This window comes from Macrobrachium nipponense, chromosome 17, assembly GCF_015104395.2.
Source record: "Macrobrachium nipponense isolate FS-2020 chromosome 17, ASM1510439v2, whole genome shotgun sequence".
Taxonomy (NCBI): Eukaryota; Metazoa; Arthropoda; class Malacostraca; order Decapoda; family Palaemonidae; genus Macrobrachium; species Macrobrachium nipponense.
The window spans coordinates 68,790,095-68,807,788 of record NC_087210.1 but is presented as its reverse complement, the minus strand read 5'-3'; the positions used below and the strand labels follow the sequence as shown (position 1 = coordinate 68,807,788).

At 34.4% G+C, this 17,694-nt stretch overlaps 1 protein-coding gene across 1 annotated transcript in view; it reads right to left on the bottom strand.

The window, feature by feature from the left end:
- Positions 1 to 14,705, bottom strand: part of LOC135196294 (uncharacterized) — a 47,126-nt gene extending 32,421 nt beyond the window's left edge. The window contains exon 1 of the mRNA XM_064222999.1: positions 14,513 to 14,705. The gene's annotated coding sequence lies outside the window, so the exon portion shown is untranslated. The remainder of the gene's footprint in view (positions 1 to 14,512) is intronic.
- Positions 14,706 to 17,694: the final 2,989 nt, after the last annotated feature.

The following is a 17,694-nucleotide window of genomic DNA, read 5'->3' as shown; positions in this document are numbered from 1 at the left end:
ATCAGTGTTTTGAGATGGTTTGGGCATGTGAAGAGAATGATTACTGAAGTTTTAGTAAGGAGGGAGAGCAAGAATGAGAGAGCTCTGGCTAAATGGAGTGAAGGAAGTGTTGAAATATCAGGACTTTGATAGCCAGTAAGCAAGAGAAAGCGAGCAACATAGAGATGGATGACAACGGGTGTAAGTCGGGTAGATTAGCATTTCTTGAGCCACCTTTGTGAGTTCATGAGGTGGCCTATGTGGATGTCTGCGCCGCCAGTGATCTCTCTCTCTCTCTCTCTCTCTCTCTCTCTCTCTCTCTCTCTCTGTCACATATGCTTATATTCCTATAAACTATTTAATGCTTGTGTCCCTCCCTTCAAAATTTGGCTAAGGGCCCAATTAGTCTTAATTGAGAAATATAGAACTTCAGGTTACAGTACAAGAGTACTTCACCAAGTCACTGATATTCACCAAGCCATTAATATACAGTATCGTTAGAAGTAATAAACTGGAAGGATACTCGCCTATTATGTGTAGTTATAATGTACACAATACTAAGAAAGAATACCCATTCGTCTTCTTGTCACAAAAACATAGGTTTCAGTTTTCGTATAGGCTAGGATTACAGCAGGTGGGTTACAGTATTTTTAGCCAAATTTTCAGAAAGCAGGCAGTTCCTTTGAAAGCGCAACGTACTTTGGAAATAAACAATATTAAATGTATCTCTTGGATGAATCAACATTGACAGCTCCTGAAACACGACAATAGCTAGTTTACGACACCAAGCTATTCAACACTAGCCGCTTTTGATGCCTTTAATGGAGACAGGGCATCAGTAGATGTGACAGCGCCTCTACCCTATTTTGAATATATCCATGATGATATTAGCATAGAAAACAAATTTTCATCCAGCAACTGTACAGTAATGAATGAACAGATGGGCTGCAATAGCGAAATGCCTCATTACCCAAGAAATGACTGATGTTATGAGGTAACTCGCAACCGCTGAGAAAATCGACATGGTTATTTGCGGAGTGGAAATGATTCGTAAACAGCAATTTCACGAAAGTGAACCATTCATTGGAGATTTATGCAAGGAGGCAGCGCAATGGCGAAGTGTTTGTAGCTTCAGTCCTCAAAGATAGCGCAGCCGATAAAGAAATCGGGATAATCCTGGGAGATGGAGTGGCTAATTATTCGAGGACAATGATCTAAAAGTGAAGGAAAACCTCGATGGGGGCTGAGCGTGACGCAAAAGGACGAGAGTCCAGAGACCCTGGCGGTGAGACTTCCAAGGGTCATGCGGGGTCGAGTTATCGTTCAACCGTTGGGTAAGTTTGGAAACTGCGTCTGCATTGAAGTGGCTCTTGATATATATATATTAGTATATATATATATATATATATATATTATATATATATATATATATACTTATATATATATATAACATATATATACTATATATATATATATATATATATATATATATGCAAATTATATACATCTCTTTGTGAAATGAAAAGGCTCATAAAAAGCATAATTATCACAAAATAGCATATTTTTATGTTAAATCCTTCATTTCATGAGCTTGTATATATATATATATATATATATATATATATATATATATATATATATATATATATATATATATATATATATAATATAGTATATATATATATATACATATATATATATATGTATATATATATATATGTGTGTGTGTGTGTGTGTGTGTGTGTGTTTCTGTGTGTGCATATATATATATATATATATATATATATATATATATATATATATATATAGAGTGTTTTGCGTATACATGCTCTATAACTTTCACTCATAGCATAAATGGTTGTACGAATGGATAGTAAGTGTGCACGACATAAAAGTATTTACTTAAAGTAAGGTATTCAAGCACAGTAGTAGTCATGTGCGCACACCCCATCTTCTACCACTAAGCTGGCGTTGCTGAGCAGCAGCTTCGTCACTGTATTTGTTTGTACTTTCAGGATCTGTCATTTCCTTGCGTCCGGTGCGTGGTGGATTGATTGAATGTCAAGGAATCCCCAAAGAGAGGAGTGGTTTCATGCAAAAGGGAATCATTGAAGCGAGTATAAATAAGATTAGGATGAGATAAGCGGTGTAACAAATAAAAGATAAGTCATGAAAATATCAGTAGCACCATAAAAGAAATAACTGAACGTCAAATGTCAACGCATGTAGCTGTAAGAAACGATTGTTGCAAAGCTGTGAAGGTGTTAATTCTCTTTCAAGAAAGATTCTTTCTACCTACTTTAGCCTTGGTGACCTTGGATTCTGTGGTGCCAGTGTGACATGCAGACAGAAAATGTGTCATATTTCGCATTCCTATTTCATCCCTGGGCTCCATTCACTTTTGCAGCAGGGAACTTCCAGCATCTCCTGGAAAGTCCGTCCCTCAAGCAGTGCGTTCCATTCGATTGGCAAAACGCCCGTGTCCGAATTCCTTTGAGGTGCCACGCCGCCCACACTGCATGCCATGCATTTCCTATCTTGGGTTGAGTTGAGCTGAATACAGAATTTAGGCCAAAGGCCAAGAACTGGGACCTATGAGGTCATTCAGCGCCGAAATGGAAATTGACAGTAAAAGGTTTGAAAGGTGTCACAGGTGGAAAACCTCGCAGTTGCGCTGTGAATCAAGTATTAGGAGAGGGTGGAAAGTAAGATGAAGAAAAATAATATGAAAGGAGGTACAGTAAAAGGAATAAAAGTGGTTGCAGCCAGGGGCCGAAGGCATGCTGCAAAGAACCTTAAGTAATCCCTATACAGTGCACCGCATGAGGTCCACAGACGGCACTACCCGCTACCCGGGGGGATATCTTGGGAAAATTGGCTGTTAGAATACCTCAAAGCGTCGGTATTAATTTAAAAGGTCGGTTGAGTCTCGTAATATTTGTTCTTTTCTTTCTGTCTGTCTTGTGCTCTAGTCTATGGAAGGTTACTTTGCTAGGTAGTAGGGTTAATATAAATATTTTCACTATTTGAATTAATAATAATAATAAATAATAATAATAATAATATTTTTATTATAATCTATTAATTAATAATTAAAATTAAATAAGAATTATTATTATTCATTATTATTATTATTCTTATATCATTATTATTAATTATTTTATTATTATTAGTTATTAATTACTCTTATTATTATTATTAATTATTACTATGTATTATTATATTAATTATTATTTACAACCTACTACCCCTTGCTGTGTCTCACTTCGGAATTCTGAACCTGGTTAAGTTTCCCCATGTTTTGAAATTCTCAACCTTTTTTAATTAATAAATGTATCTTTTTATTTTCCCCGGTTCTCACCATTTCTTTTTCACGAGAGAGGGCTGCCATTTTCTTCGGGTTCATTGACCTTGTATTTCATTGTTCTTCCCCCGTCTCCAGCGTTTTGCTTTCAGCCTCTATGAGAATTGTATTGTAGATGCCGATAGTGTAACATTATATTATGAGAGTCTAGACTTAGATTTTAACGAGGAAAATATTTCCAGCGTGGCGGTTCCGTTCCAGTTTTAGACGTGCTTGTTTTGGCTTTACAATTATGTTGGAATTTTATACCAAATGGTGCTCTAGAGAGTGTTGGCCTTCGAGTTGTCAGTAAACAATTTAGTGTGAGGTATTTAGCTCCATGGCGTCACGGATTTCTTGCTGGTCACTATTTCCAAGCACTGACCTGATCCAGCGTATATATATATATAATATATCTAATATATATATATATATATATAATTAGATATATAAAAAACTATATATATATAATAGTATATATATGATATAATATAAATATATATATATATATATAAAGGGTAAAAGACCATTTATATATAGATAATATATATAGATATTATAAATTATAAAAGAAATTAAAATAAATAACATTTAATAATTATATATTATTATATTATATATATATATATGAAAGGTAAAAAATTATATATATATATAAAGTATATATAAATATATTAATTATATATATTATATATATATATATATATACAGTAAAAGAATTTCATAATAATATATATATATAAATGTTATATATAAATCCTCTATACTAGATTATATATATATATATATATATATTATATATATAAAGATCATATCATAATATTAATATATTATAATATTATTATAGTATAATCCAATTTTTAATTGCACATTAGAATACTGCATTACATGTATATAACTGAGAAATTCAAATGGTAGTCAACTCTCCCTCACTGTTTCTCTCCATGATTGATTTCAGTTTTTATTCTTACTATCTACGTACACAGTACCGTGCTTCTTAATTGTATAGTACGGTACTTTATCATAATTAAATGCTGTAAATTATCAGTATGTAAAGAAATACAGAATAAAGCTATTACAAATAGTCATAATTGATGATGATGATAATGATACAGTTATAACGCACAAGGGATAAGATGCAGCGAGGTGAATGGCGTGAATATTATGTTGCAGCTTGTCAGGACTTTGAATATTTTCACTAAACGTACGTCATTAGGTTAAGTTCTTTTCGGAGAACCTGGAACACCCAGTAATCATGAGTTCTCGCTCGAGATTTTGGGATATCAGGGGGATTTTGTGTTATTTTTTTGTTGTTGTTTCTTGAAGCAAGTTCTTTTTTAAGAGAACATTGTGATCGTTTTTTTTTCTTATTTTTGGTCTTGCACCTCACGCTGTTGCAGCAAATTTTGCAGCGTCCACGCGGCTATTTCTTCACCTTCTTAGGATTCTTCGTCCTTATCTTCATCTGTGAAACCGTCTTTTAAGTTAAGATATTTTGTACGTTCTTTCATTTTCTCATCTGGCATATTGATACATCCTTCTTTGTTGAGTTCTCGTGCTAAGCTAATACTTTCTCAACTTTCTCCATTAATGTCAGGGAATCCTCTTCCTTAGTCATTCACAGCTTCCTGCATTTATTGACCATTTCTATGTTTAATTCATCCACTGTACCTTTACTGAAAGTTAATGCATCTGGTTGGTGCGTAACTTCCTGCATTCCTTTGTCTCACCGGTAGGGTCCTCATTTATGGCTCTTTATAAGCGGCCAGACACCAGTCGGGTAGTATACGTAGCCACGAGGTTGTTCGTGTGGTGTTTTTACGTTGCATGGAACCAGTGGTTATTCAGCAACGGGACCACCGAGATGGCAGGCCAACACCATACCGACCGCGCCACTGAGGCAGGACATCAAATTTTAAACCTTTCGACCCAGCGTATACCCTCACTTCAGGAAGGAACAATAGGTGTTGGAACGTCTTGAACACATGTCTGTAACACACGCTTTCTTGTTTTGTTGCGTTGCTAGAACAATGTAGATGCTGATTTAAATCTGCGGATCCTTAGCGAGGTAAATAAATAACCCTTTGTACATATACACAAGGTACGTAAGTACCTTCTACATTATAACTGTAGATTTACCACAACCGGAGTCTGTCTTTCTGTGCTTTGAGCCTTGTCAGCTTTGCAAATGTCGGTGTAGTATGTTCAGTTAGGATTCATCCAGAAAAACCCAGTTTGGACACGACTGGACATTTGTACTGGAAGCATCCTATGTCGTCTTTCAATCTCAAAATAATGCTGTGACTCATTCAACAGTCAGCAGTATCTTCAGTGGCAGATGCAGATTCTCCCATTATTTTTTTTCTATTTTTGAGCCTGCGACTATTGCGAAATTGAAGGAGCCATCTTGTATTTTCTTCTGTAAATGGTTTAACGTTATTACTCCTTCTTAGGGAAATAGTGCGATCAGTGCATCTCACGCAGTGCACTGTAGGCATTATTTAAGGTTCTTTGCCATGGCCCTTGGGTCCCCAGCTGCGACCCCTTTCATTCCTTTTATTGTACCTCCGTTCATAGTCTTTCTCCTCCATTTTACTTTCCACCGTCCTCGAACAATTGTTTCATATTCCTTTCGTTACACTTTTGAAACCTTTTTACTCGAATTTCCCTTTCATTGCAGAATGGCCATATCATAGGTACCAACGCTTGGAATTTGGCCTAAGTTATATATTCCATTCCATTTATGTTACTCGGTTCCGCAAATTGCTCGCGTAGGCAGAGTTCTTTCTGATGCAACCCACTATCCATCAGGGCTTTTTTTTTTTTTTTTACCATTGACTTAAAGCCTTGACTGCCAACACTAAATGTTTATACTTTACTATAGACATTGGTCACTGAGATGGGGGAAGCCAAAGCAATATTTTTTTATCTTTAAATTTACCCCTCAGGATGAATTTTTATTTATTTATTTATTTTTTTAAATTTTTATTTTTATTTATTTATTATTTATTATTTATTTTTTATTTTATTTTTTATTTATTTATTTTTTATTTATTTATTTATTTTATATATTTAATTTATTATTATTTATTATTTATTATTTATTTATTTATTCTTTATTTATTTATTGTTTATTATTTTATTTATTTATGTTATTTTATTTTTTATTTTTTAATTTTCTATTTATTTATTTATTTATTTATTTATTTATTTATTTATTTATTGCGTTCTAAGCTAGGGCACATTTTTTGTGCCATTTAACTACAATTTTCGCATGTGAACACTACACTTGAGTAATGACTGAAGTGAGGAAAGGAAAGCTCAACATAACGAAGGGAACAGTTCCATCTTACCGAATCCTCGGAGTTACTGGAACTAGCGGCTATGAAAGGAAGCCTTGCTTGATTTGCGATTTTTCTTTTTATGTTATTATTCAATGTTAACTAACGCTCGGCAACTTTGACCACATTTAGTGGTATAGATAATGCTAATCAACTATATATATATATATATATATTATATATAATATATATATATATATATATACATCATATATATATACACATATATATACACATATATATACTATATATATATATATATATATATATATATATATATATATATATATATATATAAATCAATGTCAGATACTATCTTCTTATCAAGACTTTCTATAGTTCATTTTCTCTTCTAGTAAGCTTCTCAGGAATAAGGAGCAATTATTCGAGGTTATTTCCATTTACTTTTTCCATTCCCGGTCGACTTCAGTAGAAACTTCATAAGAGAGAAAATATGCCCAGCCCATATAGCATACAATATATATATATATATATATATATATATATATATATATATATATATATATATATATATATATATATATATATATATATATATATATATATATATATATATATATACATAGTAGTATGAGAGAAGCCTTAAAGAGTAAAGGTACTTTATACTCCATCTTTATAATTTATAGCATTATTTTACCTCTCCAATGACCCCTGGCAAGACTAGGCTTATGAAAATGTCTGGAAGTTCCTTGAATAATACTATTTTTCTCCTCTTCTGGGAATTGTCTGTTGCAGAATATCTTTTGTTTCGTTGTTTTTGTGTTTGTCTCTTCCGTTGAGTGATCCCGATAATACCTCCAATAGATCGTCCAAATGGAACTATGGCTTCACAGTCAATGTTTACGCTCTCTCTCTCTCTCTCTCTCTCTCTCTCTCTCTCTCTCTCTCTCTCTCTCTCTCTCTCAAAATGGGGAGCATCTACAATAACAGTCGCTGCTTTCAAGGTCAAGCAGACAACTCTCAAAACAGTTTTGTTTTGAAAACACGAGCCTCGAACGTACGCTTTTTCTCATTAGGATGGAACGCGTTCTGATAGAAATTATATAAAGAATTTTGTCTATACCAATCGTTATACGATCATCGTCAGATTTGAAAATACAAACAGTGTAAGTCTTCCATGATTATTGTTAACTTTGCAAAATGGAAATCATTATTTTCCATTATTTTCAGCTTTATCAAAATGAAAGTGCTAGATTATTAGGTTAAAAAAATAGTTATAAGTGAATAATGAGAATCGTAATATTATTTATTACTAAAATTAAAGAACGGAATTCTTTATTTTATGATTATATTAATTCGACAAACTGAGAACTATAGTAGATTCACATCAACGGTGCATTTGACGTCTAAGCCAGTCCCTTACGTCTTTCAAAAGGGGTGGAACATACATCCTGTCTATGTGAACTCTCTCGAGAGAAAGAGTTTCCAGCCCTGTCATTGGCTTATCAACAGCCAATCAGGAGCGTCGTAAGGGACTGGCCTAGACGTCAAATGCACGGTTGATGTGAATCTACTATAGCAATACTTGTTTCTGTTGGGCAGCCGCGTAACACCTGTCAGGAAACGGCATCTCATATTTCACTCATTGCAAATTAACCCTCCATTGATCTATTCCGGTCATTGACTGATTCATTTCCATCAACTGGGAAGCTTTAGCAGTTTCTCCTTCCTGTTCCCCTTCTGTAAAAGAAGAGCGTCTGTCGATTCATTTAAAACTAGGTCCCTCTGTCGTCTCGCTACATCTTTTGTTTACTGTAGGTCTAGAGCAGATTATGGCTCCGGAAAAAAAATAATGGATTGATAAAAAGGCAGAACGATAAATGAAAATCGATCTCTTCCCTCTGCCCTTATACGAGTCGAAGAGAGAGGAGGAGGAAGAAGAAGAAGAAGAAGAAGAAGAAAAAGAGAACGAAGGAAGGAAGAGATTGGTTTGAGAAGCCGATAATCAGTTGTTAATATCTTGATCGTGCCTCCTGATCACGCCGTCCCACATTTTCCAGAGAAGAGGGAGTCTTTACAACGCCCCCCCATCCAACCAATCCCCCCCGGCTTAGGCGAAATCTTGCAGGAATAGTTATTTCTTCAGGAGGCTCTCCGCCCACAGCTTTTTTTTTTTATGTGAATTTTTATTGTTTCTAAATACCATTTTTATGCCGGAAGAAAGAACTGTCATTGACCTTGTGTGTTACGTATCTATACGCACACACACACACATGCACGCTAATATATATATATATATATATATATATATATATATATATATATATATGATTTTTAATGTTGTCTCTATCGCTTATGAACAGTAGCTACTTCCATCTCTCTAACGTCAGTGAGACCTCTTTCTCAACAAAGCCCATTGAAATCTTATCAGTTCGTATCTTTACATAAAAGCATTTACAGAGCAGACTATAAAATTATACATTTTAGAAGGATGGCCGCAAAAAAAAATCACATCGCCCAGCTTACTGACTATACTCTGTTTTTTTCCATCTGTCCATCCGCCTGTGGTGGTCGCGCATGGTAACACTACTTTCAGGGCTTTAAATAGTTACGGTATGTCTCAGTTTTAGGTAAATAAAAGGATATCTGGGTGTACATTTGCAACTGAAAAGTGTTTTAACAATTTACTGTATGCGAATTACACCGTTGATATTCGAAATATGATATTATTTAAAGCCCGGGACGCAGTGTTAACATGCGAAAACACCACTGGCGGATGGACAGATGGAAAAAAACAGAGTATAATTACACCTGACCTTTGGCTCTGCTCACAAAAGTAAACACCTAATGACATCATATTTTACTGAATTCCTCGGTGCAGTAAAATTTGCAGGATTTTTGTTTATCTTTTGAAGTACTTTTTAATCTTAATGTGTACTAATGGAATAATAGATGAGTAATTTTTGTATTGAAGACGTTAAATGGTAAATTTTATGCTCTCTCTCTCTTTAATTTCTTTTTTGAAATATAAACGCCATGGAAAAGCAGTTCACCCTCCCCCACCCGTTCCCCGCGTTTGGCGCCTTGCGATAGTCCTTTTATTTCCCAGATAGTGAATATTCCTCTGAAATTCATCTCGCTATCAACTGCGTTCTGGCAAAAGCGTTATCATTCTTAGATAAAAGTAGGAAAAGTCGCAAGTGAAGATATTGTTCAGTTTGCTTGATGTGTTGTACCACTAACGCAGTATTCAAGCGGAACTTGCAATGACTTTCAAATTAAGTTCTAGAAACATATGGGGTTAGTGCCGTCGGTGCGCCTAACGCAGTGCACTGTAGGCATTACCTAATGTTCTTTGCAGCGTCCCTTCTGCCCCGAGCTGCAATCCCTTCTGTTTCTTTTACTGTACCTCCATCCATATTCTCTTTCTACCATCTTACTTTCCACCCTCCCCTAACAATTGTTTCATAGAACAACTGCGAGGTTTTCCTCCTGTTACACCTCTCAAACCTCCTTACTCTCAGTTTCTGTTTTAGCTCTGAATGATCTCATATAGGTCTCAGCTCCTGGCCTAATTTTATATTCCTTTCTATAGATATTTAATGTCCCGTGAGCCTTTGATTTGTAATGCACTAATTCACCAGTGTTTTAACATAGTAGGTCATCGATTACCTTTGTTTATGTGCTCATATTCGATCTGTAATTTATTTCCAGCAAGATTGGGCGAGATAAAAGCGCACATAAATTTTTATTATTATTAATTAATTATTATTATTCAAATATATACGTGATATAGTCCTACAAGTGCATAAACTTTTAATCCAAAATTTACTGATATAGAATGTCCATTTGTGCAAAAGGTAGGAAACGGAGAGAATGGAAACGAATAAATAATAAATGTATGCATACACAAGCAACGATGCAAATCACAAAAATTAAGGCCTTAGTCCAAAGCGGTTAATTTAAGCAATGTCATAGTTAATGATTAAGTTGAACACCTATACTCTGTGTTTTTTCCATCTTTCTACATGTCTGTGGTGTTTGTGTATGGTAACACTGCGTCCTTGCTTGAAATAGTTACGCCACCCCGAAAAGGCAGCTTACATTCAACAATAATAACAATACCCTATTTCGAATGTTAACAGTGTAATTAGCATTCAGTAAATTATTAAAACTCTTTTCAGTTGCAAGTATACACCCAGATATCCTTTTATTTACCTAAAACTTACACATATCGTAACTATCTAAAGCCCAGGACGCAGTGTTACTAAACGCAAACACCACAGGTGGGTGGACAGATGGAAAAAAAAAAAAAAAAAAAAAAAAAAAAAAAAAAAAAAAAAAAAAAAAACAAAAAAAAAAAAAAAAAAAAAAAAAAAAAAAAAAAAAAAAAAAAAAAAAAAAAAAAAAAAAAGGATAGTCGGTCACAGTTGTGTCCAGAGACTGATACGCGGTGGTGTCGGTAAGCGCTTTGCATCAAGACAGATATTTTTAACCATCTTAAAGGTTGGAAGCGCGAAGCCTGAACAGGCAGACTGCTAAATATAATGGCAAAAGTCGCTCGCTGTGGCAATAAAAGCGTATGATTAGGTAATCAATTTATTCCTTCGATTCTGCCTCCGTAATCAGTAGATAAGAGAAAAGAAGAATTGACCTTTGCCTAAGATAAAACGTGTAAGGGACAAAGTACATAATGTTCAAGAACATTTTCATTATTAATATCTTTGTTGTTTTCCTTGTTCTGCACAAGTTCTTAAGAATCAGGGACCATCTGTTAGACGGTAAATCAAACCAACAACAAAATACACAACTTTGAAACAAAACAGAGAAGGCTGAAGTAGATTTAGATAAGTTTTAACCTTATTTTTTCGTCGCTTGAACTCTATGGAGGTGACTCACCCTCTTCTTTGATGCATTTTAAAAAGTCTGCACTTGTGGCTCATGCCCGGTTGAAAGTGAAAGGGGGACATTATTCACCTTTATAACTCCCTTCCTCCTTCCTTCTTCTCCTCCACTCCCCCTCCCCCCACCTCCCCCTTCCCCAATTACTCTTGCTGTATCACACACACACACACACACAAACGAGTTCGCCCTTTCATACTGCAGTTGCTAAGTCAGTGCAGTGGTGAGACTTAACACAAATCCCTTTATAGCCTCAAAAACGGCTTCGTACATCAATAAATATTGGTTTATCTTTCACACAATGCACCAGTCAGTTCTGTCTTGCACAGACTCTTGCACTTTCTGGATATTGAGGCCCTTGTTTTTCACCCTTCTTGTATTCGGTCATCACAGGCATTTTTTTGAAATGATTTATCTTATTCCTTTCTTGCTACCAAATTGTCCCATATATACAGACTTATCGCCATTCTGCTGCCTTCTGTTTTCTAAACAGGACCAAACTAGCTTAGCAAATTCCAATCCATTACTAGCTGTTACCTGCCACGACATATTGTTCATAATCTGAGATTTCACACCATGCAATTCAGCTTCAATTGTATTAACATCTTTTCAAGAGTTGGCAGGTTTTCAGTCATACAATTTCAACAATCATACTTCCTTTTTTTTTAACTGAACATTTAACTTTCTTCAATTTTCCCCAGCTTGAGTTTCTGCAATGTTCCTGTCGCATTTCGTGTATAACCTATTTCATGAAACAATAACCCACCTGTTTTAATAACAATTGAAGTAACCGCTGTACTTATGACCTCTTACTCTAATGCTTTTACTGGTTAATGCCATACTTTTCGTTCATTCCTGGAACATTACCATCCTTAATACTGCTGCTAACGCAATTGTTCTGTTATCACTTAATATTAAAATGCAAGGAAAATACTACCCTAATACTATCTATTATCAGTTTGTTAATTTATTAGTTTATTAGGTTTTTTCTTTTTTGAATAAGTGGGGTCTCTTCTTTCTGTATTTCCCCTTACCTCGTCCTACTTCTTCATAATGAATATCATATTCTTTGGAAGCTTGAATTTCAAGCCAATGGCCTTTGTGGGCTTATTCCATATAAATAGGTTTCTTCTGAATAATAATAATAATAATAATAATAAAATAATAATAATAATAATAATAATAATAATAATATAATAATACTTTCAGAATATTTTCTAAATGCCGGCCACTCTTTCAAATCAGTTCATTGCTAATTTTCTCATACCAGTAAACATCAGCCACATAACATTCACACCTTACATTTAACAAAATTCGTCTACATCTGTTGGATTATGGTCATTCCACAAATGATTGCACGATTAAATAGTGTTGGAGTATGTGATCTTTGTATCAAAGCAGTTTTCATATTAAACCAGTTCTCTCTCCAGACTTAATTCCTTCATACGTTTCGCGAAAACTCGGAATTCAGACGACCTGGGTGTACACATACTTCCAACAGTTAATAAATAACTAAACACAACGACTCTACAAGATTAATATGTGGTAAATTCTGATGTTCCCGTTTTATTGAACATTGGACGTAACTACACTTGGTTTTTTTCTACTGTCCATCCGCCTGTGGTGGTCGCGCATGGTAACACTGCCTCCCGGGCTTTAAATAATTACGCGGTGTAAGTTTTAGGTGAATAAAAGGATATCTGGGTGTACATTTGCAACTGAAAAATGTTTTGATAATTTACTTTATGCGAATTACACCGTTAATATTCGAAATAAGATATTATTTAAAGACCGGGACGCAGTGTTACCATGCGCAAACACCACAGGCGGATGGACAGATGAAAAAAAAAAACACAGTATAGTTTCCTATTATTCAAGTGATCTTCTTGGCAGACGCTTAACTTGTAATTACTTTATTGTTAACCTCTACCCTATCTCTCGGTTTATTTTTGTCCCTAAATTTTCTCTTTGCAAGGAATTATTCTGTTCTACTTTATTTAGAGGCAGTTTTTTCCTCAAGTTTCCATACATTGTATCACGGTATTATGTGGAAAACACAAAGTAAATAAATATAAAACACTACATAAATATTATATACATTTATATACATTATATATATATATATATATATATATATATATATATATATATATATATATATATATATATATATATATATATATATATATATATATATATATATACTTTATACGTATGTATTATATATATAACCCAAAATATATGTATAATTACTATATGTTATGTAAAAACAGGGTATATCACTATTCAATATGATAATCTGATAATCACGTACACCACACGTATAGGCTATATATATATATATATATATATATATATATATATATATATATATATATATATATATATATATATATATATGTGTGTGTGTGTGTGTGTGTATCTTCCCTAACTAGTTAAGCTGATGGGTGCTGCTTTAGTACAGGGACAGTAACGACCATTCAGTCCCCCTGAGGAAACCAAGTTGTACTCACTCCATGAACAGTATACCACTGACTCATTCATTCATCCATGCACCCACATTCCATGTGTGCGTGTATATATATATATATATATATATATATATATATAATATATACACACACACACATATACATACATAGATATATATATATATATATATATATATATATATTTATATATATATATATATATATATATATATATATATATATATAACACATAGATATAGAGATATATATATACTATAACACATAGATGTATATATATATATATATATTATGTATATATATATATATATAGTATATATATTAATGATTGTGATTATGCTTGTTGGTGTATTGTGTACTGTATAATTGCAGGCAGGCGTACATGTGTAAAAGGAGTACTTTCGTTCATTTACAGCAAGTGCACTACATTTCCAAGGTTTTATGCGTTCATGCGTGCGTACATATCACAGAATTTCCAACTGGGAAAGGAAACTTACCTGCTCTCTCTTAGTGGAAGAAGGTCACGACAGCGAATCTTCTTGAGCTGTATCTAAGTCTTAAGTCTCTCCGGAGGACGCACCTGCAGCTGGGCTATCAACCTTCGGGATCACTATTCAACCTTCGGGAACACTGTTTTTGTCGTGTGCGTGTGCCTTCGGCGATGTCCCGTCGAGGAGTGGCGTCCAAGTCTTCTGGAGGCGGGGTTGTCGTGTCTTCTGAAGGACCCCGGGAGGTCGCCCTGTCATACCTCTGCCATGAGGGCTTTTTTTACATATCTCACTCCGGTTCGAGGGGAACAACGAAGGCCTAGGCCTAAACCACAGAGTCGAAGCTCCGATGCCGTTCCTATGGATGATGGCCCTTAGAGCTCCGCGACGGGAAGAGAAAGTTAGGCGGTTGTAAGGCAGGGCTGGTATTTCATCCCTCAAATGATTATTGACACTCAGTATGTGGGTATGACCTTGGAAGGGGTGAAGCGCCCCCCTCTCCTCACCCTCCTCCTCCTCCCACTCTTCTTCCTCCCTCCTCCTCTCGTCTACTTCCCCTACCGTATGGTAATGACAATGATAACAGGTCCATTGCCAGATCCATCAAGCAAGATGCTTGACAGGCCAGTGGGGAGTGCAGCTTGTACTTCCTTTATGGCTATATTCACAGCCAGATTCGGTTTCCTACGCACCATTACACTTTTGCACGCTGTCGTCAAATACGAGTCATGATTTTAATGCAGAAATTACTTACAGTAAGATTAATCGCATGTAAAAGGGTAATTATTGCATTCGGGACTTTCAGCGGTTGTATAATGGCTTTTGTTTTTCCCGCAATGTTATTAGATATAAAATGGCTATATTTATTTTACTTGATATTCAAGTACATTTACTTGGTTTCAGAATTTTACCAGACCAGTATTTGCGTTTCTTGACTTCCAGAGATTTATCAGTTTACTTTGTGACCATCGTTGCTTGTTGGTCATTCCTTCTTTTGATGTTCAGTAGGTGTAACGTAAGTTTCCGTTTTAATTTTGCGTTATAGATATAATAAACGTTTTATATTCTCTAACAGAAGTCGACAACAGTTTCCATGCATTCAGATATAACATTTGGTCCAAAATCCTTATTGTGTTTTATATTGGATGGTAAGCAATTTTTCCTTGTAGTTTCTAACGAACTTAGCTATTGTAGCTGCTAATATATTACATTTTACTCGTGTTCTCCTTTAATCTTTTTATTTCATTCTCATCAGCAGAGCATTTTTATAATAATATTGTCATTTTTATTATTGCTATTGCCGTCCGTTGAACTGTCTCTCGCTGTGAAATAGAAAGAAAAACAATCTCAAAAGACACTTTCATAGCGCTCCAGTTTTTCCGAGTCTGACGTAACGAAAGCCGTGAAGAGGGTCGCCAATTTCGCCTCTTCCTATAACAGCTCCTTCCTGCTTTCGGGTCGTCAGCCTCCGTGTCGTTCTTCCTTCTTCCCGTTCTTTGACTGTCTTGCTTCCTGCTTTTACTTCCTCGTCCACATAGTTCACGTTCGGTACGCGTTAGCGTCCAGTTCCTGAAGCTGGCATGTTTTTGTTGTGGATACTGTGGATACTGTTCTCAGTTTTTCACGAGGTAAATGAACAAGTTATTATTATTATTATTATTATTATTATTATTATTATTATTATTATTATTATTATTATTATTTCTGAAGAAGTTTTGAGTTTTGTACGAGGTAAATGAACGAGTTATTATTATTATTATTATTATTATTATTATTTTATTATTATTAATTATTATTATTATTATTATTTCTGAAGAAGACCTTCTTTCGACGAAGAAACCTCATTAAAGAGAATGGCCGTCTGATACCTTTGAGTTTACGTATACTGCAGTTTTTTAAATCTCTTGAGAGATTAAGAAACTGCAATTTAACTCAACGGCATCCAGAAGGCCATTGTTTTTAATGAAGTCTATTGGTATTATTATTATTATAGAAATAAATCCATGTTTATGTACATTATATTATTGAAAGAAAAATCTGTACCTTCAGATAGCTTTCAGGAATCTGTTCGAAAGCCATCTGTACAGATTTTTCTTTAAATATATGTACATATATACATAACTGTGAATTTGTTTCTCCATTTTAAGACTCATGCTACTGTAAGTATTATTATTATTATATTATTATTATTATTATTATTATTATTATTATTATTATTATTAATTTGGAAGAAGACTTTCTTTTAAACAAATTCTGTTGAATGAAATGGCAGAATTCAGCGAATTATTAATTATTATTATTATTATTATTATTATTATTATTATTATTATTATTATTATTATTATTATTATTATTGTTATTATTATTATTATTATTATTATTTTTTTTTTTTTTTATCTTTTAGGTAAGAACAACTATTCAGCTGTCATTATTATCGGAATGATAAAACTGGAAGTTTTCCTTATTTTCATGCTGGTGCCTTTATAGGGCTTTGTCATTCGCTTTGCTTGATGCTTGCTTTCCTGTCCCGCTGTCATGACCTCCGGCTCTCATGCGGTCAGGTGCACTTGGCCAGCTAGCTATTGCATCTACAGTTCCCTCTTTGGAGATCAGCAGGCTTAGAATAAATTTGTATTCGGTACTTACACGTAAATGCATATCCTAACAATTTCCTAGCCTCAAGTGCATGTTTTTAACCTCTTTTTTTGTTGTTGTGCATTCTCTGAAAATTGTGTGGTATTATAGTAAAAGCTCCAGCCTTTGTATGAAGTTGTAATTTACTCATTTGTCTCTTTATGTTTTAATAAATTATTTAAATTTTTCTAATTTGTTTATTAATTTGTTAATTTGTCTGTTTTTCTAATAAGTGATCTCTTTCTGTATTCCCCTTTACCTTTTGTGTCACTTATTTCGAATGAACACCGTATACTACGGAAGCTTGAATTTAAGTTAGAGGCCCCTGTGGGCTTGTTCTTTAGGGTTCTTCTGGATAATGGTATAATAATAATAATTATATTCATAGGGCCCATAGTTAGGTTTTTGCGCTCTGCTACCAATCCGGTGGTCCGAAGTTCGATTCTCGGCTCGGCCATCGCGGAATCAGAGGTACTTATTTCTGGTGATAGAAGTTCATTTCTCGATATATTGTAGTTCGGATCCCACAATAAGCTGTAGGCCCCGTTGCTAGGTGA